Below are 20,723 nucleotides of genomic sequence, written 5' to 3' on the forward strand. Positions count from 1 at the left end.
GAAAGGAGGAGGCGAGAACTGGCTTGATAATATAAATAATAGTTTAATTGGTAAACTTAAAAGACACAAAAACACACATGACGGCGGACATGTCCATAAACTATCTCTCTCTCCCACACGATCCTCTGCAGTTGCTCTTTATCCCTCACGGAGGCTTGATTAGCCTAATGTGGGACCGGGTGTGTAGGATCACGACCCGGCCCCGCCCTCTGCCCTGCCACATTTAGCTTGAGTGTTAGCAGTAGCTTCCTCACCGGTCTCCAACGCACATATCTGCCTCAACACCCCTCAAAGCGAGTTCCGGTTCCAAAGCTGTACCTCTGCTCAACACACTACAAAATTAAGTCAATTAGAGCCAGTCAGCATCAGAATAAGGCTCAAGCTCCCCTGCAAACTCCTGCTTAGACAGAGCATTGGCAGCAGCATTACTCCGCCCCAGTCTGTACTTCACATCGAAATTAAAAACAGACAGCTGCACCCCCCATCTCTGTTCGATGACTCCTAGCTTGGTGGTTTGCAAGTGACAGAGAGGATTATTATCAGTAATCATCTCAAACCTGGACCCAAGAAAGTAGCCCCAAAATGTCTCCAATGCAGCCCACTTAAGGGCCAGTAGCTCCAATTTCATACTACTGTAGTTACGGTTATTCTTCTCTGCATTTTGCAACCACCTACTTGCATAAGCGATGACCCTTTTTTCATTACCTTGCTGTTGATACAAGATAGCCCCTAAACCATGCTGACTCGCATCCGTCTCAAGGATGAAAGGACATGTAAACCCAGTACTGGTGCTGTCGTAATTTTCTCCTTCAACTGGTTGAATGAGCTATGACATTCCTCAGACCACCATGTGCTAAAGTAAAGGCTACCCTTAGTACTCTTTCCCTTATGCAAGCAAGCATTCACAAGGTCATGCAAGGGCCCAGCTATCTTCGAGAAGCCCTTCAGTGAATTTCACTGAACCTTGGAGGAAATTACATTTTCCCCAGCTAAACCAGTCTCAACCAACCATTTCAGCACCAACTCTAATATTTCCAAGTGTTCCTCAAATGTCTATGAAAACAGAAGAATGTCATTTAAGTACACTATCAATTCTTGAAAGATCAGATCACTCATGGTGGCCTGCATGAGTCGCTGGTTGGTCGACGGTCCATTACATACCTCAAATGGCATTCTCTGATATTCAAATAGGACAAAAGTGTAGTAAAAATTGTCTTTGCCCTATCCCAGTCACTCACCGCAATCTGATTGTACCTGGACGCTAAATCAACAGTCGAAAAGAACTTATCTACCCTAAGGGCATCAAAGCTCTCATCAATTCTGGGTTATTGAAATGCGTTACACCGCGTTTTGGTGTTGAGCTGTCTGTAATCCACACACAAACTTAAACACCATCAGTTTTTGTGCACTAGCATCACAGACGAGGCCAAAGCACTGACACTCTCCTGTATAACTTAACGTAACAACTTAACAATGTGCTCTCTACCTTGATAATGTTTAGGTGGAATTCACCTGTGTGGCTGATTCACAGGCATATCATCGGTCATATATATCTCCTGCTGGAACTTATCAGTAGTCCTTCATGGCAAACACACTTGATTACTTAATAAGCACTGCTTTTGTGACGGACTGAAAATATTACAGGGAAAGAAAATAGTATTGAATTATAATAGGTACCCCCAAAATTATTATTTTTCTCTCTGTCTTCAGTTTAAGTATTTACAAGAGTCTAAAAAAAAAAGTTATTCTAATGTTATATAGATTTAAGGTTATTCTGAAATAGGCCTGTAGATGGCGCATTGCACTAGAGTGATGAGAAATGACGTTCTGGTCAAAGGGCAAAGTCATTAAAAGAAAGCGCCAGAACGCTGCAGACACTAATGTGTGTTTCTCATCATTTTCTACAGGTTTGTAAAATGTATTGTATGGATCAATATCGATCATTAGTGATACTTGAGACGTTCATAAATGCTTTTAGACTCTGTTTGTGCAGTTTTACTGATTGTAAGTGGTCAGATGATTATTTTATTTGTGATTTCGTCGATGCAATCTCCAGCTGAGTAAACAGTCCAAATTCACGATGCTCGTAGAAAATGTGATGTGCAAGTGAGAGAATTGAAGCAATTATTCAACAACAACTCTATTTCCGTGTAATCTTGATAGATTTTCCAGGTTGAGCTGTATAATGTGCTATATTGTGTTAGTCACACCATTTTGTTTATGTGGAAAAGTGAAATTCAAAATGATGTTTTTCTTTAAAAACGAACACTAGTAAGTGAAGAAAACATATTTACATCAAGCTGAGACTGTTAATCATTATTGATTGGTTATTCCATCGAAGTCATTCTGTTTGTTTCATAGAATGTATCCTGATTTCTCTTTGTTCAGAACTTCAATATATCTATAAAATAGATAAAGCAAAACTTGAAAGTGTTGAGTGGAAACACAGTGTGATGGTACAAGACGAAAAAAACATGTAAAGTTGTATCCAGATGTTATTGAAGTTGCGTAAAAGTATAATATAGAATAGAAATGGTCAAATATATTACATTAGCTGACTCCATTGACACATTTAAATGCTGTGAGTTGAATTATGTATGCATGACCTGTTTTGAATGAGTTATACTAACCTGTTACCTGAAAAGGTTAAAAAAAAGTCATTAAAAGAAAGCGCCAGAACGCTGCAGACACTAATGTGTGTTTCTCATCATTTTCTACAGTTACTACATCTCATCCTTCCCTGTTTGAGACCGGTAACATTTTGGGGGCTCGTCCGGATTTAGGATCTTGGTATCAGCTGCGAGACTGATGACGTAGGAGACCAGTGTGACCCTCTGGATTGAGCTACAAGGAATGCTGTGAGTGTGTTCACCTGTGAGTGCAAGTCTTCTGGGTTCCAGTCAAGATGGCGTCTTCAGCTCCTCTTCGATGCGTTGCTATGGGATATCCAAAAACAGCTTCATCTCCTGAGTGAAGAACAGCTGTATAGTCTTGCTTCGTCACTGGAAGATGAGAGAGGCTTGGAGGTTCCTGAAGTGACAGGTACCAATGAACCTGAACTTTTGAATTCATCGTGGACTACATGAAAAGCGATCAGCTTAGAACGCTTGAAGATGAAGGTATGTCTTCGTTGCTGATCATCAAAGACAAGATTGATGATCTAAAATCCAGCAAGAAGAGTGAATCAGACATGGACACTGCAAACAATGGTAAAGATGTTAGTGGTGGGTCATCACTAACAGAACAGGCATCTGGGTTGGTTAGACTGACTGATGTTGCTGCTTTGTTGCCCCGCAGAGATTTCAAAATGCATGGTGGTGTAATTTCAGATGCTAGTTCAGACATGAGTTACAACATTGTATGCAAACAAATTGATGAGGGTTTGAAAGAAAAATTCTCTGAAGCTGAAATCATCCGCACAGTGTTAAGAATGATTAAACCAGGTAACTTTAAAGACATGTTGACCAACAAAGATGATCTCACTGTTGCAGAACTGAAACGGTTCTTAAAGTCGCATATGAGAGAACGAAGTAGCACTGAATTGTTTCAGGAGCTTAGCAATGCTAAGCAGCAAGATAAAGAAACTCCACAGCAGTTTGTCTATAGACTAATGGGGTTGAAACAGAAAATTATCTCGGCATCACAACATGGTGGGTCAGAGTTTAACTATGACAAAAGTCTGGTGCAGGGAGTATTTCTTCATACACTGTATCAGGGGCTAAATGAGAAAAATAGTAATATCAGAATGGACATTAAGCTTTACATCTCTGACTTGACAGTGACTGATGACTTAATCTTAGAACAGATTACTAAATCAGCTAATGAGGAAGCAGAGAGACAGAAGCGTCTTAGCACTGTACATAAACACAAACTGCTGACTGTTTGTTCCTCTCAGTCCCAAGAGGATACTGAGAAAATCTATGACACATTGCAAAAGAGAGTGGAAGGTGAAGCTCGAGCAAATCGCACTGCCTTAATGGAACTGACAGCTCAGGTTTCTGCTCTCACTAAAAACCTTGAAAAGATGATGAGACCCTCTGTTGCAATTGAAAGCCAAACTGCCGCACCATTAATGAATGTTAAAGTTTCAGACAAACCTGAAAGCAAGCGTAGATGTGACGACTGCATTCAGCGAGGAAACCAGGACTGCTGCCATTGTTTCCGCTGCGGCCAGGAAGGACACAGAGCGGTTGGCTGCCTAAAGAAGGAACGAAGGTGGGAAGCGGGAGACGGTCACTGGTACGGGACAACCAGTGACCCCATCAAGCAGTCCGTCCCATGTAAAGGTAAACCGTCCACACCATCCTGAAAATTTAATTTGGAAAAATCGTCAGTCAAAAAAAGAACAAGCAGCACAACTGATTGGCAAAAAATGTATGCTGTCATGTTGGTTAAATGGGGTTCTGACTGAAATGCTGTTGGACACGGGGGCTCAAGTAAGCATGGTAGGAAAGACATGGGTAGAAAAGTTCCTTCCAAATGTGCCTATTAAGCCTATAGAAGACTTACTTTCCGACCAGCAGCTTTACATTACTGCTGCCAATGGCTGTGTGATTCCATTTGTTGGATGGATTGAAGTACTCTTTGAACTCAAAAGTAGTGGATCTGGAACCTTTTCCATTCATGTACCAATGCTAGTAAGCGACTGCTGTAACGAAAATCCACTTCTGGGTTTTAATGTCATTGAAGAATTGATCAGAGAAAGCAGTGACCGGCCGAACAGCACGGAAAATCTAACCATTCTGCTGAGTAAAGCTATGAACGTAAGGCAGAGTATAGCTAACAATATTGTCAATGATGTCGTTCAATTAGCAGATTCAGAGGAAATGTTGGACAGTTGTGTGGTAAAAGTTGGGAAGAAAGGACTCACAGTTAAAAAAGCTGAACTTTGCGAAGTCAAATGCAGAATTAGAGGGGGCCTGAAGGAGGAGTCATGCCATTCGAACCACTTCCAGAATGGCCAGTCCAAGATGGCCTTGAACTATTCCCTACTGTGGTTGATGTGCCAAATGGTGTGTCTAAAGTAGTGAAGATCCCTGTCCTGAATTCCACTCAACATGACATTTACCTCCCTGCAAGGACAGTGTTGGGTACTATCACTCCGGTATCTGAAGTCCTACCCCTCGTTCTAAGTGGTGGTGTTAGAACAGAAAACAACCAGGAGGAAAGTGAGGTTCATGTAAATCAGTTGAGCCAAGTGGATAAGGGAAGTCAGTTACCCATAAGCAAAACAATTAAGTGGCACCCACCTGTCGAGTTGGAACACCTGTCTAAATCAGAGCAGGAGATAGTTAGGCAAATGCTTTACTGAAGAATCCGATGTCTTTGCTCACGATGATGGAGATATAGGATGCATTCCAAATCTGAAGTTGAAGATAAATTTAAAAGATGACACTCCAGTTCAGAAATGCTACAATTCCATTCCAAAACCCCTATACAAGGAAGTTAAAGAGTACGTACAAAACCTCCTCGAGCGTGGCTGGATTAAGAAATCGTCCTCTGCATATTCCTCACCAGTGGTCTGTGTCCGGAAGAAGGACAGTAGCTTACGGCTATGTGTTGACTTTCGAGAGTTGAACCGGAAGACTGTTCCAGATAGACACCCACTACCGAGGATACAAGATTTGCTGGACAGTCTAGGAGGATTCACATGGTTCTCAATTCTTGACCAGGGTAGTGCATATCATCAAGGATTTGTAGATGAGGAGTCAAGGCAGATGACGGCATTTAGCACTCCCTGGGGACTCTATGAGTGGAAGCGTATACCTTTTGGATTAACTAATGCCCCAGCAGCCTTCCAGAGGTGTATGGAGAGTGTTCTAGAGGGCATAAGAGACAAATGCTGTTCTCCTTACCTGGATGATGTTCTTTGCTATTCAAAAACCTTTCACGAGCATGTCGAAGACCTTAGGCAAGTGCTCTGCCGAATGCGTGAGTATGGCATCAAACTCCGACCAAAGAAATGTGAACTTTTCAAGACGCAAGTCAGATACCTTGGTCGGATGGTGTCAGGAGAAGGCATTGAGATTGACCCGAAGGATCTTGAGGCTGTATTGCAATTGAAAAGAAGGAACCAAAAACAGTGGGGAAGTTAGAACTCTATTAGGGTTTCTAAGTTACTACAGATCCTTCATCCAGGATTTCTCAAGGATAGCGAAGCCACTATATGAGCTCCTGCAGAACCCTAAGGAAAAGACTGTGTTGAAAGTAGCAAAGACCAGCCAAAGTAAGCAGAAGGTGAGGAAGGAGACCAAAGCACAAATGCCATCGAGAACCCCTATTCAGTGGACATCGGAACATCGGGCCATTGTGTCAAAATTCATAGGGATTCTTACCAATCCACCAATTCTGGCATACCCTGATTTTGACTTGCCTTTACGTGTTGCACACTGATGCATCAAATGAGGGTTTAGGAGCGGTACTTTACCAGCGACAAGCCGGTAAACTTCGTGTCATCGGATTTGGCTCAAGAACGTTGACTCCAGCAGAGCGTAGTTACCATTTACATTCAGGTAAACTTGAGTTTCTAGCTCTCAAGTGGGCGATCTGTGACAAATTCAGGGATTATTTGTACTATGCGCCAACATTTACAGTGTACACAGACAATAATCCATTGACTTATGTCGTGAGTACCGCCAGATTAAATGCTGTGGGTCATCGTTGGGTCGGTGAGTTGTCCGATTTCCATTTCGATATAAAGTACAGACCAGGTAAACAGAACGCAGACGCAGATACACTCTCACGATTTCCAGTAGACATCACAGGTCACCTGAGTGATTACACGGAGACTGTGCCATCTGAGGTTGTGGCAGCCATGTGGCAAGGGAGTGAAGCTGTCGTTGAAGAAGAGGTACCGTGGGTGGCTTCACTGGCTCTTTACTCAGCAAGTGTTGGGGAAGAGGAAATGTTGAAAGGGCAGAGGGTATCTCCAATAGCCCAGGTGGATATCAGAGCTGCACAACAGGATGACATAAGTATCAAGGAAGTGATCAAGCTTAAAGAAAGCAGTTGGATCCCAAATAGCAAAGGAAAAAAGGTCATGACCAGAGGAACCAGACGTTTGGTTCAGGAGTGGAACAAGCTAGTAGTGGAGGAAGGAATTCTGTACCGACACTCTGGTAATCGGAAACAACTAGTCCTGCCTGAAAAACTGAAGCCATTGGTCTTGAAGAACCTTCACGACAACATGGGTCACATTGGTGCTGACAAGGTAACCCATTTAGCACGTGATAGATATTACTGGCCTTTCATGCAGAAGGAAATTGATGATTATGTGATCAAAAAGTGCAACTGTATCAAACAGAAGCGTCCGAATGTTCCTGAGAGAGCACCCATGGGTTCGATTACCACCAGTTCACCCTTCGAATTGGTCTCCATTGATTATCTGCATTTGGAGCCAAGCAGAGGAGGGCACGAATACATACTTGTCCTTGTGGATCATTTCACGCGCTTTGCACAGGCATATTCAACAAAGAATAAATCAGGGAAAACGGCAGCAGAGAAGATATTTCAGGATTTCATACCACGCTCGGATATCCAGAGAGACTACACCATGATCAAGGACGGAGTTCGAAAATAATTTGTTCCAGACACTGCAACAACTGGCAGGGATTTCTCATTCAAGGACTACTCCTTACCACCCACAGGGTAACCCAGTTGAAAGGCTAAACCGTACCTTGTTGCAAATGCTTCGCACTCTGGAGGAGGAGAAAAAGGCTGATTGGAAAGAACACCTTCCACATCTGGTTCATGTGTATAACTGTACCAGACACGAAGCTACTGGATACTCACCGTTCTTTTTACTGTATGGGAGGTCCCCCAGGTTGCCAATTGACCTGATGTTTAATCTAAAACCGGAAAAAGAGACTCAAAGCCACCTGACGTTTGCTGAGAAGTGGGCATCCAGAATGCAAGAAGCTTACAAGATTGCATCCGAAAATAGCCAAAAGTCATCTGCGAAAGGAAAGAAGTACTATGACAGGAAGGTGAAAGGAGTACCTCTCCAGCCAGGTGATCGGGTTTTAGTAAGGAACCTTTCTGAGAGAGGAGGTCCAGGCAAGCTTCGTCCCTACTGGGAGAAGGAAGTGCACAAAGTAGTGGAAAGGATCAAAGAGGGGCCCGTGTACAAGATCCAACCTGAAATTGGTAAAAAGACAATTCGAGTATTACACAGAAACCTTTTACTACCAGTGAATGATTTACCTGTTGAAGATCATACTCATGAGGTACCTGTAAAGAAAAGACAACTGAATAAGAGGAAAGTAACAGAGCCGAGTGTGGATCAGAAAGAGGATAGCTCGGAGGATGAACAATGGTACTATCCTTACTTACCAATGACTGCAGGGAATCATGACCACGTTGAACTACTACAAAGGTCCCAGACTGAAAAGAGATCTCAGTTAAGACCGTTGGCGAGAGAGTTTTACCCTTCTGCAACTCCATTGTCAGAACCCGTTACCATACAGGACGATCAAGCAGAAGGCGAGGAGCAGGTTCTAGAAGAAGAGGATATTGTCGGGTGCAGCCCAGAAGAGTTACCTCCGTCAAGTCAAGGATCACCTGTAAGGCAAAATGAGCAATGTGAGAGTGTTGATGAAGGGGATCAAGAGACTTTGCGAAGATCAAACAGACAAGCAAAGCCAAAAGCAATGCTGACTTATGACATATTAGGTCAACCGACTTACAGACAAAGTCATTTAAATGCAGTCCATCCTTACATGATTCCGAGAAGTCCAATGACTTACCAGGTAGTTAATGCAGTTCCTTGGTGGCAACCAATACCTATCTGGACTTGTTAGATGAATGACTGAGAGGAAATAGACTGACTTAGTATTGATGTCAGGAGTCATATAAAAAAAATAGGGGAGAGTGTGACTGGACTGAAAATATTACAGGGAAAGAAAATAGTATTGAATTATAATAGGTACCCCCAAAATTATTATTTTTCTCTCTGTCTTCAGTTTAAGTATTTACAAGAGTCTAAAAAAAGTTATTCTAATGTTATATAGATTTAAGGTTATTCTGAAATAGGCCTGTAGATGGCGCATTGCACTAGAGTGATGAGAAATGACGTTCTGGTCAAAGGGCAAAGTCATTAAAAGAAAGCGCCAGAACGCTGCAGACACTAATGTGTGTTTCTCATCATTTTCTACAGGTTTGTAAAATGTATTGTATGGATCAATATCGATCATTAGTGATACTTGAGACGTTCATAAATGCTTTTAGACTCTGTTTGTGCAGTTTTACTGATTGTAAGTGGTCAGATGATTATTTTATTTGTGATTTCGTCGATGCAATCTCCAGCTGAGTAAACAGTCCAAATTCACGATGCTCGTAGAAAATGTGATGTGCAAGTGAGAGAATTGAAGCAATTATTCAACAACAACTCTATTTCCGGTGTAATCTTGATAGATTTTCCAGGTTGAGCTGTATAATGTGCTATATTGTGTTAGTCACACCATTTTGTTTATGTGGAAAAGTGAAATTCAAAATGATGTTTTTCTTTAAAAACGAACACTAGTAAGTGAAGAAAACATATTTACATCAAGCGAGACTGTTAATCATTATTGATTGGTTATTCCATCGAAGTCATTCTGTTTGTTTCATAGAATGTATCCTGATTTCTCTTTGTTCAGAACTTCAATATATCTATAAAATAGATAAAGCAAAACTTGAAAGTGTTGAGTGGAAACACAGTGTGATGGTACAAGACGAAAAAAACATGTAAAGTTGTATCCAGATGTTATTGAAGTTGCGTAAAAGTATAATATAGAATAGAAATGGTCAAATATATTACATTAGCTGACTCCATTGACACATTTAAATGCTGTGAGTTGAATTATGTATGCATGACCTGTTTTGAATGAGTTATACTAACCTGTTACCTGAAAAGGTTAAAAAAAAAAGTCATTAAAAGAAAGCGCCAGAACGCTGCAGACACTAATGTGTGTTTCTCATCATTTTCTACAGTTACTACATCTCATCCTTCCCTGTTTGAGACCGGTAACACTTTCAGCTAAACCTGCTGTTCAGGCATGTCTCCCATGTTGACCTGAGCCAAGAAGGACTGGGCCTGAGACTCAGAACATCGGTTTAAACCCACAGTGACTTACTTTGTGTCCGCAGAAATCCCACCCCTGGAATCTCACCTCCCAGAAAGCATCCGCATTGTGGTCGTCTACTACAGATCACAATCCCATGCGGCCAAAGGTCTTCCTGAGACAGGTTAAGCACCCTAACAGGTAGCTCAGATGTGACTAATGTAGGCACTACAACCAAACATTCTGGTAAGGGAGTCTTCGCTTAATCCGATAGCAAGTCGATGTAGACTCAAGGGTAAATGGTTCTTCAGGTATTGTCAACAGACTCTATTGTCAAGTTTATTTTCACTGTATTGATAGTTTATTTCACATTCTGTCACTCTTCTCACCAACCTGTCTTATGTATATATGTGTTATATTAGATTTATGTTTATAAAAGCTTCAAAAGATTTCGCTTCAAAGCTGTACCTAAATACATGTGATATTATTTTCAATAAGCCATTAGAATAATATCACTCCAATAAGTGAATGAATCACAATTCACTTATTAAAGCTAATTCCTTACAGGAGAAATTGTGAGCAGATACAACGAGATGTTTCATTATGATTTTAATGGTGGACAATAATTTAGTTATTTGTCATTTATCTCATTTAGAATGGTTGTCGAATGCGACTATTTCCATTATACATTTCATTACCTAATAAGGTACAATAAGGACAGTTTAATTTAGTTCATAACTCACATATTTTGAGACCCAATATTCCCTTCTAAATTTAGCATACCAAATACCCTTACATATATTGGTGTTAGAAGATGGGCACGTTAACGGTTCCCATCTAAATTCATCAACCCCTAAATATCCTTACATACAAACCAAACTAACATGTAAACTATCATTCAATATCTTCATAATTCTGAATCTGATCCTATACTATGACTATACAATATTTACACAATTTTCTAAATGTCTCTTAAGAATGTTTTGTGCCAACCAAGCCAATATATGCAACAGATTCAATGGACCATTCCAGCCTGCAGTCAAGCTCAAATGGAAACTAATAGTGGTTCACCGTTGGGTTTTGTTATTGTTTTCTTAAGTATTACCCAGTTCGGGAAAGTTAACAGCAGAGTGAAGAGGTCCTCTCTCTTCCATCTCTAGAGCTAATTTGGTTGTGCAGGTTGAGTGCTTAATATTGCAATCAGTTGCTTTCTAAGGTTAATCGCGGGACAGAAGTGTTTATGTTGCAGTAATATGGGCCCGACTCCCCTGATAAAATTTGTAGGCTCAGAAATATGCATCCTCCACCCCCATCTGCCCCCTGTTCAGAGGAGGAAAAACAAAGAAGACAAATGCGACTTTGAACAAAAGACAGAGGAAAATCATTCCAATCAGCCGCTTATGAGACAAGCTCATGAGGATTTCCAACTCCGCAACGTGTTAGCATTTACCGCACTCCTCATTATAGCCCAGTGCAGTGCGACAAGGGAAATGCGGCGGGAGAACATATCTGTCAAGATTGCATACACATGCCTGCGGGGCTTGCTCCTTGAGACGTTAGCTGGAAGGAACGCCTCACTTATGGTCAATGTAAAAACACTAAATTGACATGCATAAACCATTTTTGTGTTTATCTATCCTGCTACAGCACCCAACCCTTCACTCCCTCTCCCAAAATGGATCCTCAAAGAAGAGGGAACAAAGTTCCACACCATACGTTCTAAATTTTCTCAATGTGGTGAAAGGAGGAAAATACATATAATAACTGAAAAATAATATGTCAAGAGACTAACCAGCACTCCCTATAGCCTCTGAGATACTTTTATCAGAAATGTCTGGCTGAAATCTGGAAAATAAACATGTTTTTGTAATAAGCTTCTATTGAAAGCTGGGGGTGAACTTTTGTTAGCCACTAAAATGGCCACATGTTGTGTTAGACTGCTCTCTGGACCAAAACTTGTTAGAATATTGTCTGCAGTGAGATGTTTGTATCTAATACAATAGGTCATTATGTTTTGACATACCAGTAAGGCTAATATTTGTTCCAAATTGAAGATTAGTGGTACTGTGTTTTGTTTGGAATGCATCATGCCAAAAACAGCCTAATTTGGTCTGGTCTTAGCTGGTCTCCCAGTCTTATCAGGTTGTATAAGGTCGACCAACTTATCCAGCTGAAGACCATCATGGCCAGACTAGGAGACCAGCTTATACCAGCACACCAGCTTAGGATTGTTTAAGATAATTGTTTTATTCAGCATGGTGACCATACTTATGAGAACCACAATAATTGTAAAAGTGTTTGTTTACCCCTGAAACTATAAATAATTAGCTGAGTTGAATTGGACAGGAAAACACTGTAATTTTGTTTTGTGTTGGGGAAACTATGCATGCGTGCATGTTAACTAAGAGTGCAACCAGACCTGCCGGAGCTGCCAGTGACTTTCTCCAGAATTTCTTGTATTAATTCAGTCTGAACACATCCATACATAAATAATGAAAGTGTAGTGCGACAAACAGCGGGCATTGAACATTGAGTTTTCAGTAATTATTGTATCACGCCTGTGAGTGCATGTGTTGTCCAATCATAGGCCTTTAGGGATCCTATGAAATGGAACTGCATGGCACTGTTTATGCGTGTGTGTGCGACTGGATCTACAGTTGGAACTACAACATGAAGGTATGTGGAACTATCGCTATTTAGGCATATTTTTAAATAGTTATGTTGTAAACAATCCTTTTTTTCATTTGTAGGAGGAATAATTGGGGTTCTAGGAAACATCTTGTGGATTGATCCGGCGGAGCAACATTCCCTGCAGAATAATCGGGTGTTTTAGGGAACCTCTCGTCTGATTAAGCAAGCGGGGCAACATTCTCCGATGCTGCTGCTTTGTTTGTAGTTGTTTGTCTTTAGTTTTTGTTTGGTTTTAGTTTTATGATGTTTAGCCTTGAGCTATTTTGAGTTTATTTTTGTTTCATCTAACCTCTTCTCTGGCTCTGTGCGACTGAGTATTTTGTGAATTATCACCTCATTCAAGTGCCATATTTGTGGGCCTGTGAGGTTATTTGTTTTGTTATTTATTTTTTTGTTGATTTATTGATTTTAACTGTTCATAGAGAGAGGTTGAACATATAAACAGGTGTTTCACGTCTCCATTTTCCCTGTCTAATAACTGTGAGCACTTTCTTGTGCTGTTGTAGTGTTTGTTCTTTTATGGTTTAACTGTAATTCATTTTATTATTTGTGGTTAACTTTTGTTTCTGTTTACAGAAGCCGAGACCCAGGGCAGGCAACTAGCTTGCCTCCTTGTGTGGTGGTGGTACTTCTGTCACAGAGTGATGTGATGCTTGACCTCAGTTGTGTGCTTATGTGTGCGTGGTGAGATTTCATGATAGGAGCCATGTGTTCATCAGCTAGCCTACCTAACACTGGTAAGCATCGGCCTCATGTTTTGTAGTGTTTGATTGTGTTCACGTGTGCATTCTTCTGCTCGGGTCATACAGTCTTTTAAATATTTTAAAGTTACTGCTTGATAATTGTAGTAAATAAAGATTTTGTATTTTTGGTTTCCACATCTTTGGTCCTTTTTCAAAACAAGTGAACCTTTGTGCCCTTTATGGGTGATTGAATTAAATATTAATATTTCACTGTTTAACTGGGTGCGTAGCTACATTTACATCCTTAGTTTTGCTCTGCATGCCACAAAAGTAATAATGAAAATAATATTACTTTTGGCAGAGGGCTTGTTTCACATTTCTTCTTACCCCATGTACCATGCTAGCTAATTAGCTTTTTATGGAGTTGTCCTCCTTTCAGTAAATTGAGTTCCTGATTGAAAGAGCCTCTCCAGAAGCTATTTTCTGATAAAAAGACAAAAACAGTACTAACAAGCACTCATATAATACAGTATAATGCACACACACACACACACACACACACACACACACACACACACACACACACACACACACATGCACACACACACACACACACACACACACACACACACACACATTGACCTTGTAGTTACTAAAACAGCATAAAACACATCCCCCCTGCCTTCTTACACACCCTTAACACTTGCACTTTAGGATCATACCCATTCCACCTTACGCCCTCCAGAACTGCTCATAAAAAGCTTCTGTGCAGGGACAGAAGCCATGGCTCAAGGTAGCCTCTACTTTTTTGAATCTTAAAGAAGACCATAAACCTTGAGCTCCAGGAACAACCTACTCTCTTTCCTCATTAAAAAAAAAAAAAAAAAACACTTTCAAACGGCTTCTTCCTCACAATGTGTTTACTGCTAATTAGTTTGCTTTGTAAGGATAGATGTGCGGACGGAGCAACTTTGAAAGCGTTTGGTGGCCATCTGTGTGAGCACAGCGATAACTATGTACAGATGGCCCGTACTCGAGAAAGGTTTCTTCTGAGAGAAAAAGAGAGAAAAAGCAGCAAGACATTTTAAGTTTATCTTAATAAGATATATGGCCAGGCTCACAGGTAACCTATTTGGCAGTTATGATGACTGTTATTCATTCTATTAAAAAAACGTTTTAAAGAGAAAAGTAATTGATGCGACTGATCGAATAAAAAGCTTGTTGTCATATTAAACATTTTTCTATAATCCACTAACCAAACCATTAAAGGCGCGGGTTAGTGTATAACTTTTTTTTTCTATAATTTTGTAGTTTCTTCTCTTTCACAAAACGAAAATAATTTTTTTTTCCTACTGTCGCACATATTGAATCAATTGTTTCTCAGCTACTTGAGAAAAATACTCAATTTGACCAAGTTAAATTGCCATTACTTACTCAGTGAACCAGGTAACTCAGGATAAAGGTAATATTGCCAGGTAATTGTTGGACATAGTCACAAAATTAGCAAACATAATCAAATAAGGGAAGTGACATTGTAATGTATGTCTTTTACCTCTACACGCAGGTGTTTACATGCAGTTGTTTTCCTGTTAAACATTGAAAATGTGTTGTTACCTTATGTAATTATTTTGTCATAATGAACATTTTGTATTTTTATTTTGTTCTTGAAACCTGTTTAATTTAGTTATTTCCACATTTTTAAGTTGCATGACAAAATTACCATTTTCAGGTACTTTTCATGTAGTAGCCTATATATGAATAAAGTGAATTTGAATTTCTTTGGAAGGCATTGTTTAATAACTAGCTTTACAGAATATAATACAGTATAAGCAAATATTATAAACTGTTATGTACTGTAACTTAAACATACTATATTGAATAGTCATAAAACTGTGTCTCCTGGGATTATATATATATATATATATATATATATATATATATATATATATATATATATATATATATATATATATATATATATATTTTTTTTTTTTTTGTGGTGTTTTAGGTGTTTTATGTTTGTGCAAAATGTGACCCAGTCAGTTACACTTTACTTTGTACTGCCCTTTTATGTGAGCATCAAGAAGAACACTTTTAACAATTAAAAAAGGTTAAGATGAATTATTGTGGGCCAATGGCAACATAACTCATATTATCTAGTATTGGTAAATTAAGAGAGATTCTGTATGACTGCACAATATGATGCACTTTATAGTAATTTAATGTGGCAACTGTGAAATTATTTGCGTCTTCATGCTAGCCTTATTTTATAAAATATTTCATCCAACTTCTTAATGAACAAACTTCTGTGTGGGGCAAGATAGAGAATTTGCGTTAATATACTGTTTACTTCCCTAACAGAATGAAATAAACTTCATTGTGTTGCCATTGAATGGCTAACTCTACTAATTGCTTCCACAAGTAAACACTCGCCGTTAGCACAGCCCATCACAAAACACATCAACTCACCTGTAATGGAGTCTGAAGCTTTTGGGAGGTTAAGTGTATTTTTATAATTTAAGAGGGCTTGAAAAGAGAAAGCTATATTTACAGTGGATTAGTCTGACAGCTTTTCAAAGAGGAACTATCTATAAGTGGCCATTTTTGAGCCAGCAAGAGACTGTCCTCTTAGCTTAAGTCCTCATTAGTGAGGCATGCTGAGAACAGAGAGGGAGTGAGATAGAAAGATGTTAAAATAATATCTTTGTAATGTCAGTCTTCACTGAACATTTTTGCTTCTGTGTTTCCATACAATATGCATATCCTCACACTTAAAAATGCTTTCAGTTGTTATTGTTTGTCTGCTGTAATGTTGGCATCGTGTTTAACTTTGGTCTATGTCAGTAACCCCCCACCCCACACACTCATCTTAATTCCTGATCTAAATGATCTAATTCCAAAGCTGGACTGGGGGGCCTGGGTAGCTCAGCGAATATTGACACTGATTACCACCCCTGCTGTCACAAGTTCGAATACAGGGCGTGCTGAGTGACTCTAGCCAGGTCTCCAAAGCAAGTTACATGGTGTAACCTCCTCATGGTCGCTATAATTTGGTTCACGCTTGGTGGTGCGCATGGTGAGTTGTGCGTGGATGCCGCGGAGAATACTATGTCTCCACGGTAATGTGCTCAACAAGCCAAGTGATAAAATGCATGGATTGACAGTCTCAGACGTGGAGGCAACTAAGATTGGTCCTACGCCACCTGGATTGAGGCAAGTCACTATGCCACCACGAGGAATTAGAGAGCATTGGGCATTCCAAATTGGGGAGAAAGGGGAGGAAAAAAAATACAGAGACTGCAAAAAACACTTCTCAAGTTCTCTCTCCCTCTCCCCCTTTTTGTTCTTAGTTTTTATTAGGAAATGGATCCCAGGTGTTCGATAAGCCTGTAGTGGACATGACAGCAGTGCAATCAAGTATATACATTTAATTGCAGGCTCATTTGGGGCCATTTATTAGCTGGTTTGGGGCACCGTGCTCCACTTGAACCCTGTTATTGTGTGGCAGAACATCTGTTTGGGTCTTTTTTAACTTTTTGTTTCATCGCATGGTTTCACAAATGCACAATTTTAATGGCTACGTGATTATAGTAGCTAAAATGGTACTCTGGGTTGGCTTGAATGTTTGTATTTGTGTTTTTTAATGCATTTAATGTCGTATAAGGAAATGTTTGTAGTCCAAATTACATAACAAGACTAAATCCTTCTGAGATTTTTGAAGTATTCTTTTGTGAACCACAGTAGATTTCAAAGTGTATTTCCTTTTTTTTTCATGGGCATGAACACACAAGAGTGTCCACCTTAGTTTGCTAACTGTCCCAGTTTTCACACTAGAGTAACAAGCCTTTATGCCCTCGCTGCCACATTGATATTTTGTAAAAAAAAAAAAAAAAAATAAAAATATATATATATATATATATATATATATATATATATATATATATATATATATATATATATATATATATATATGTCTGCATAAAGCAGTGGTTTTGCTTTGGTACTTATATTTTGAATTGGACATCAAACAGTATTTTCTTTTTATCTTGCATAGATTTGTTCATGGTTTTCAAGTATAAGGGCATGTATCAAGTGACAATATTTTTGTTGTTAATATCAACAACAAAAGGTACAGGAAGTTATCTCCAAAAGGTTGATGGGTCTATTTATTTATATAAGCCTATTGTATTTATTATTCTGCTTATTCCCTAATATCAAACATCATTCAAACAGAACATATAAACACAGGAGGAAAACTTAGAAATTACTTTGTTTAGGTTGATGTGGCTATCCATCCATCCATCCATCGTCAACCGCTTATCCTGTGTACAGGGTCGCGGGGGGCTGGAGCCTATCCCAGCTAACATTGGGCGAAAGGCGGGGGACACCCTAGACAGGTCGCCAGTGGTTGATGTGGCTAATCTTTCTAAAAATAGTATTAATATCAATAATAAACTATAGCATTTGTTATGAAAATAAAGTTGCCTAAACAAATGAAACTGTAATATTTGGTCAAAATTTCACAGTTATTGTTACTACTGTAAAGTGTGATACTTTTAGTAAGTGTGATAATGTGTAATTTGAAAAACTTTTATTTTGGCTCATAGTGCAGTGTTGCTCTTTTCTGCGTGTTGGGGCTGTCTACAGTTTGAGAGGTTTGACTTCCTCCATAGTGCATTAAACTAGAAAATTCTCACTAGAATTCAAATGGGTTGCATCAGTTTTGTGGTCTGTGCTGTGATATTGACGGAAGCCCAGATGATTTATGTGACCTCAAGAAATACAATTGTTTAAAGCAGAACAGCAGTCATGCACAGCTGAATACAGCAGATCTAGAATCCTCTATTGCATTCGAGTCATATTTTAAATTGTTGAAAAATGTTTTGTTGTAGTTGTAATAGTAGAGTTGTTTAGCTAACAGCAACACTTGGAATTTGCCACCATCTTCCCATCATTGATCCAACAATATTTGACAGAATGTGGAGCCTCCACTTTTGTATAAAACTTGCAGCATCCCATCAATAAACACCACAGAACAAAGTGCTAATTGTTCTTGTCACAAGACCTAAAAGCTCAATAAATCATCTGACTAATAGCAACAAATTGTGTCCTGACATTAAGCTATGATTCAACACCAGCATAAATTAATCAACAGTGTGGGCGGCACAGATAAGGCCATTATTTTCATGGTAAACTTGAGAATTTCCACATTATTCAACTCTATTGCATATCGTAACTGGAAGAAAAAAAAATAGTCACTGTATATACTTAAAGGATACTCCACTAAAAAACAATAATAATAATAATTTGATTTGCCCTCATCTGTAGGAACTTTTTCCATGTGAACACAAGCAGATGTTAGGCAGAATAATAGGGACTGACAGCCTCTGTCACAATACACTTTCATTGAATGGAAAAAAGAGCAATGACAACATTTGTCAAACATAACAGTTCAGCTGGTTGTGGCATTTTGAATAGGGAACCCTAGTGTCACTACATCGACACAACTTCGAGTGAGTGACAGATAGGGAACGTCTTGGTTACTGTTGTAACCTCCGTTCCTTGATGGAGGGAACAAGAATTGTGTCGATGTCATGACACTATGGGTTGCCCTTGGGAGCAAAACGTACTTACAATGGGAACAGGCCGCACCAGCTGCTTCGGCCTTTTCTCTTCTTTTTCTCCCACAAAAATGAAAAATCATTCAGATGGGGCCAGATGTATTCGCATCAGGATAGATGTTCTTTTTCCCACAGGGAACTCTCATGTGGAAAGAAGCCCCCACACTAGTCCTACCAGGAGGGTGGCAGTAGAGGCTCTGCCAAAAGGAAGACATGGGTTTGCCATCAGGGATACCATACCGTGGAAAATATGTCACATGGGATTACCACAGGCAACCAACACATGTGGAGCACTTCTCCCAGTACAGGGCATACTAACGCAAGTACTGGGCCTAGCATTGAATTGAAATTCACCTGCCGCAGGGCTGGGGAGGAAAGAAATCCAGGGTTCACTGGTTTCAGGAACTTCTGTGGGGGAAAAAAGTGCATGTTTTCCCCTCGGGGAAAGGCTCTGTGCAAGTGGTATACCTGGCCAGCTGCCCGCATATTTACCTGTTCATACCAGCCAACACACGGGATGAAAACTGGCTCAACCCAGAGATTATAAAATCTCGCAAAGGTATCGGGTGTTGTCCAGCCCGCTGCTCTACAGATGTCTGCTAGAGAGGTGCCATTCGCCGAGGCCTAGGAGGATGCCACACTCCTAGTGGAGTGTGCTGCGTACTCCCAGGGGGGATGGCACGCCCTGGGCCCAGGGCCACAGTGAGATCCCACGAGGGATCGAGGCCCGGCCTATGAAGATTAAACCTCCTAGCACCTCTAAGGAACCTGTTGATCAGGTCGTGCTTCCCAAGGATTTACCGTCCACCGTATTGTGGTGTTCCGCTATAGGTGCCACAAACACAACCTGTTCCTCGTCCTTCCTAACCTTGCACAAAGTCTGTGCAAGCAGGCTCACTGAAGGAAATGCATATTGCGCAGACACCAGGGCAAGCTGTGTGCCAGCGTGTCTGTGCCGAGGGGGGCCTCGGCCAGGGAGTACCACAGCAGGTAGTGGGAGGAGTCCCGGGAAGCAAACAGGTCTACCTGTGCTTCATTGAATCGACTCCAAATCATCTGAACCACCTGGGGTTGGATTGTCCACTCTCCCCTGATTATCACTTGCCGTGACAGCGCGTTCATTCATTCACTGCTGACTCCAAAGGAGGAGACGGTGGGTGAGTTGCGACTTGCATCGTGAGCGTAAACTGCCTTGACGGTTAATGTATGCTATTGTCACCATGTTGTCCATCCGGACCAACATATGCTTGCCCTGGATCAACTGCTGAAGCCTCCACAGAGCCAGCAATACCATCAGCAAATCCAGGCAGTTGATATGCTAACACAGTCGAGGTCAAGTCCAGGACCCCCTGGCTGCGTGTCCATTGCAAATGGTGCCCCAGCCTAACTTGGAGGCATCTGTTGTAATGACAACATGCCTGGACACTTGCTCTAAGGGAACCCCTGCCCGCAGAAATGCAAGGTCCATCCAAGGGCTGAACATGTGGTGACAGATCGGTGTGATGGCATGACATGATGACATAATGCATACCGCGGTGCCATGCCCATCTCGGGACTTGAGTCTGAAGCTAGTGCTGAAGCGGTTACATATGCATCAACAAGACCAGCTGAACCACCGCCGAGGATGCCATATGCCCCAGGAGCCTCTGAATTTTTTTCAGTAGAACCACTGTTCTTTCTGAATGCTG

This window comes from Xyrauchen texanus, chromosome 4, assembly GCF_025860055.1.
Source record: "Xyrauchen texanus isolate HMW12.3.18 chromosome 4, RBS_HiC_50CHRs, whole genome shotgun sequence".
NCBI lineage: Eukaryota > Metazoa > Chordata > Actinopteri > Cypriniformes > Catostomidae > Xyrauchen > Xyrauchen texanus.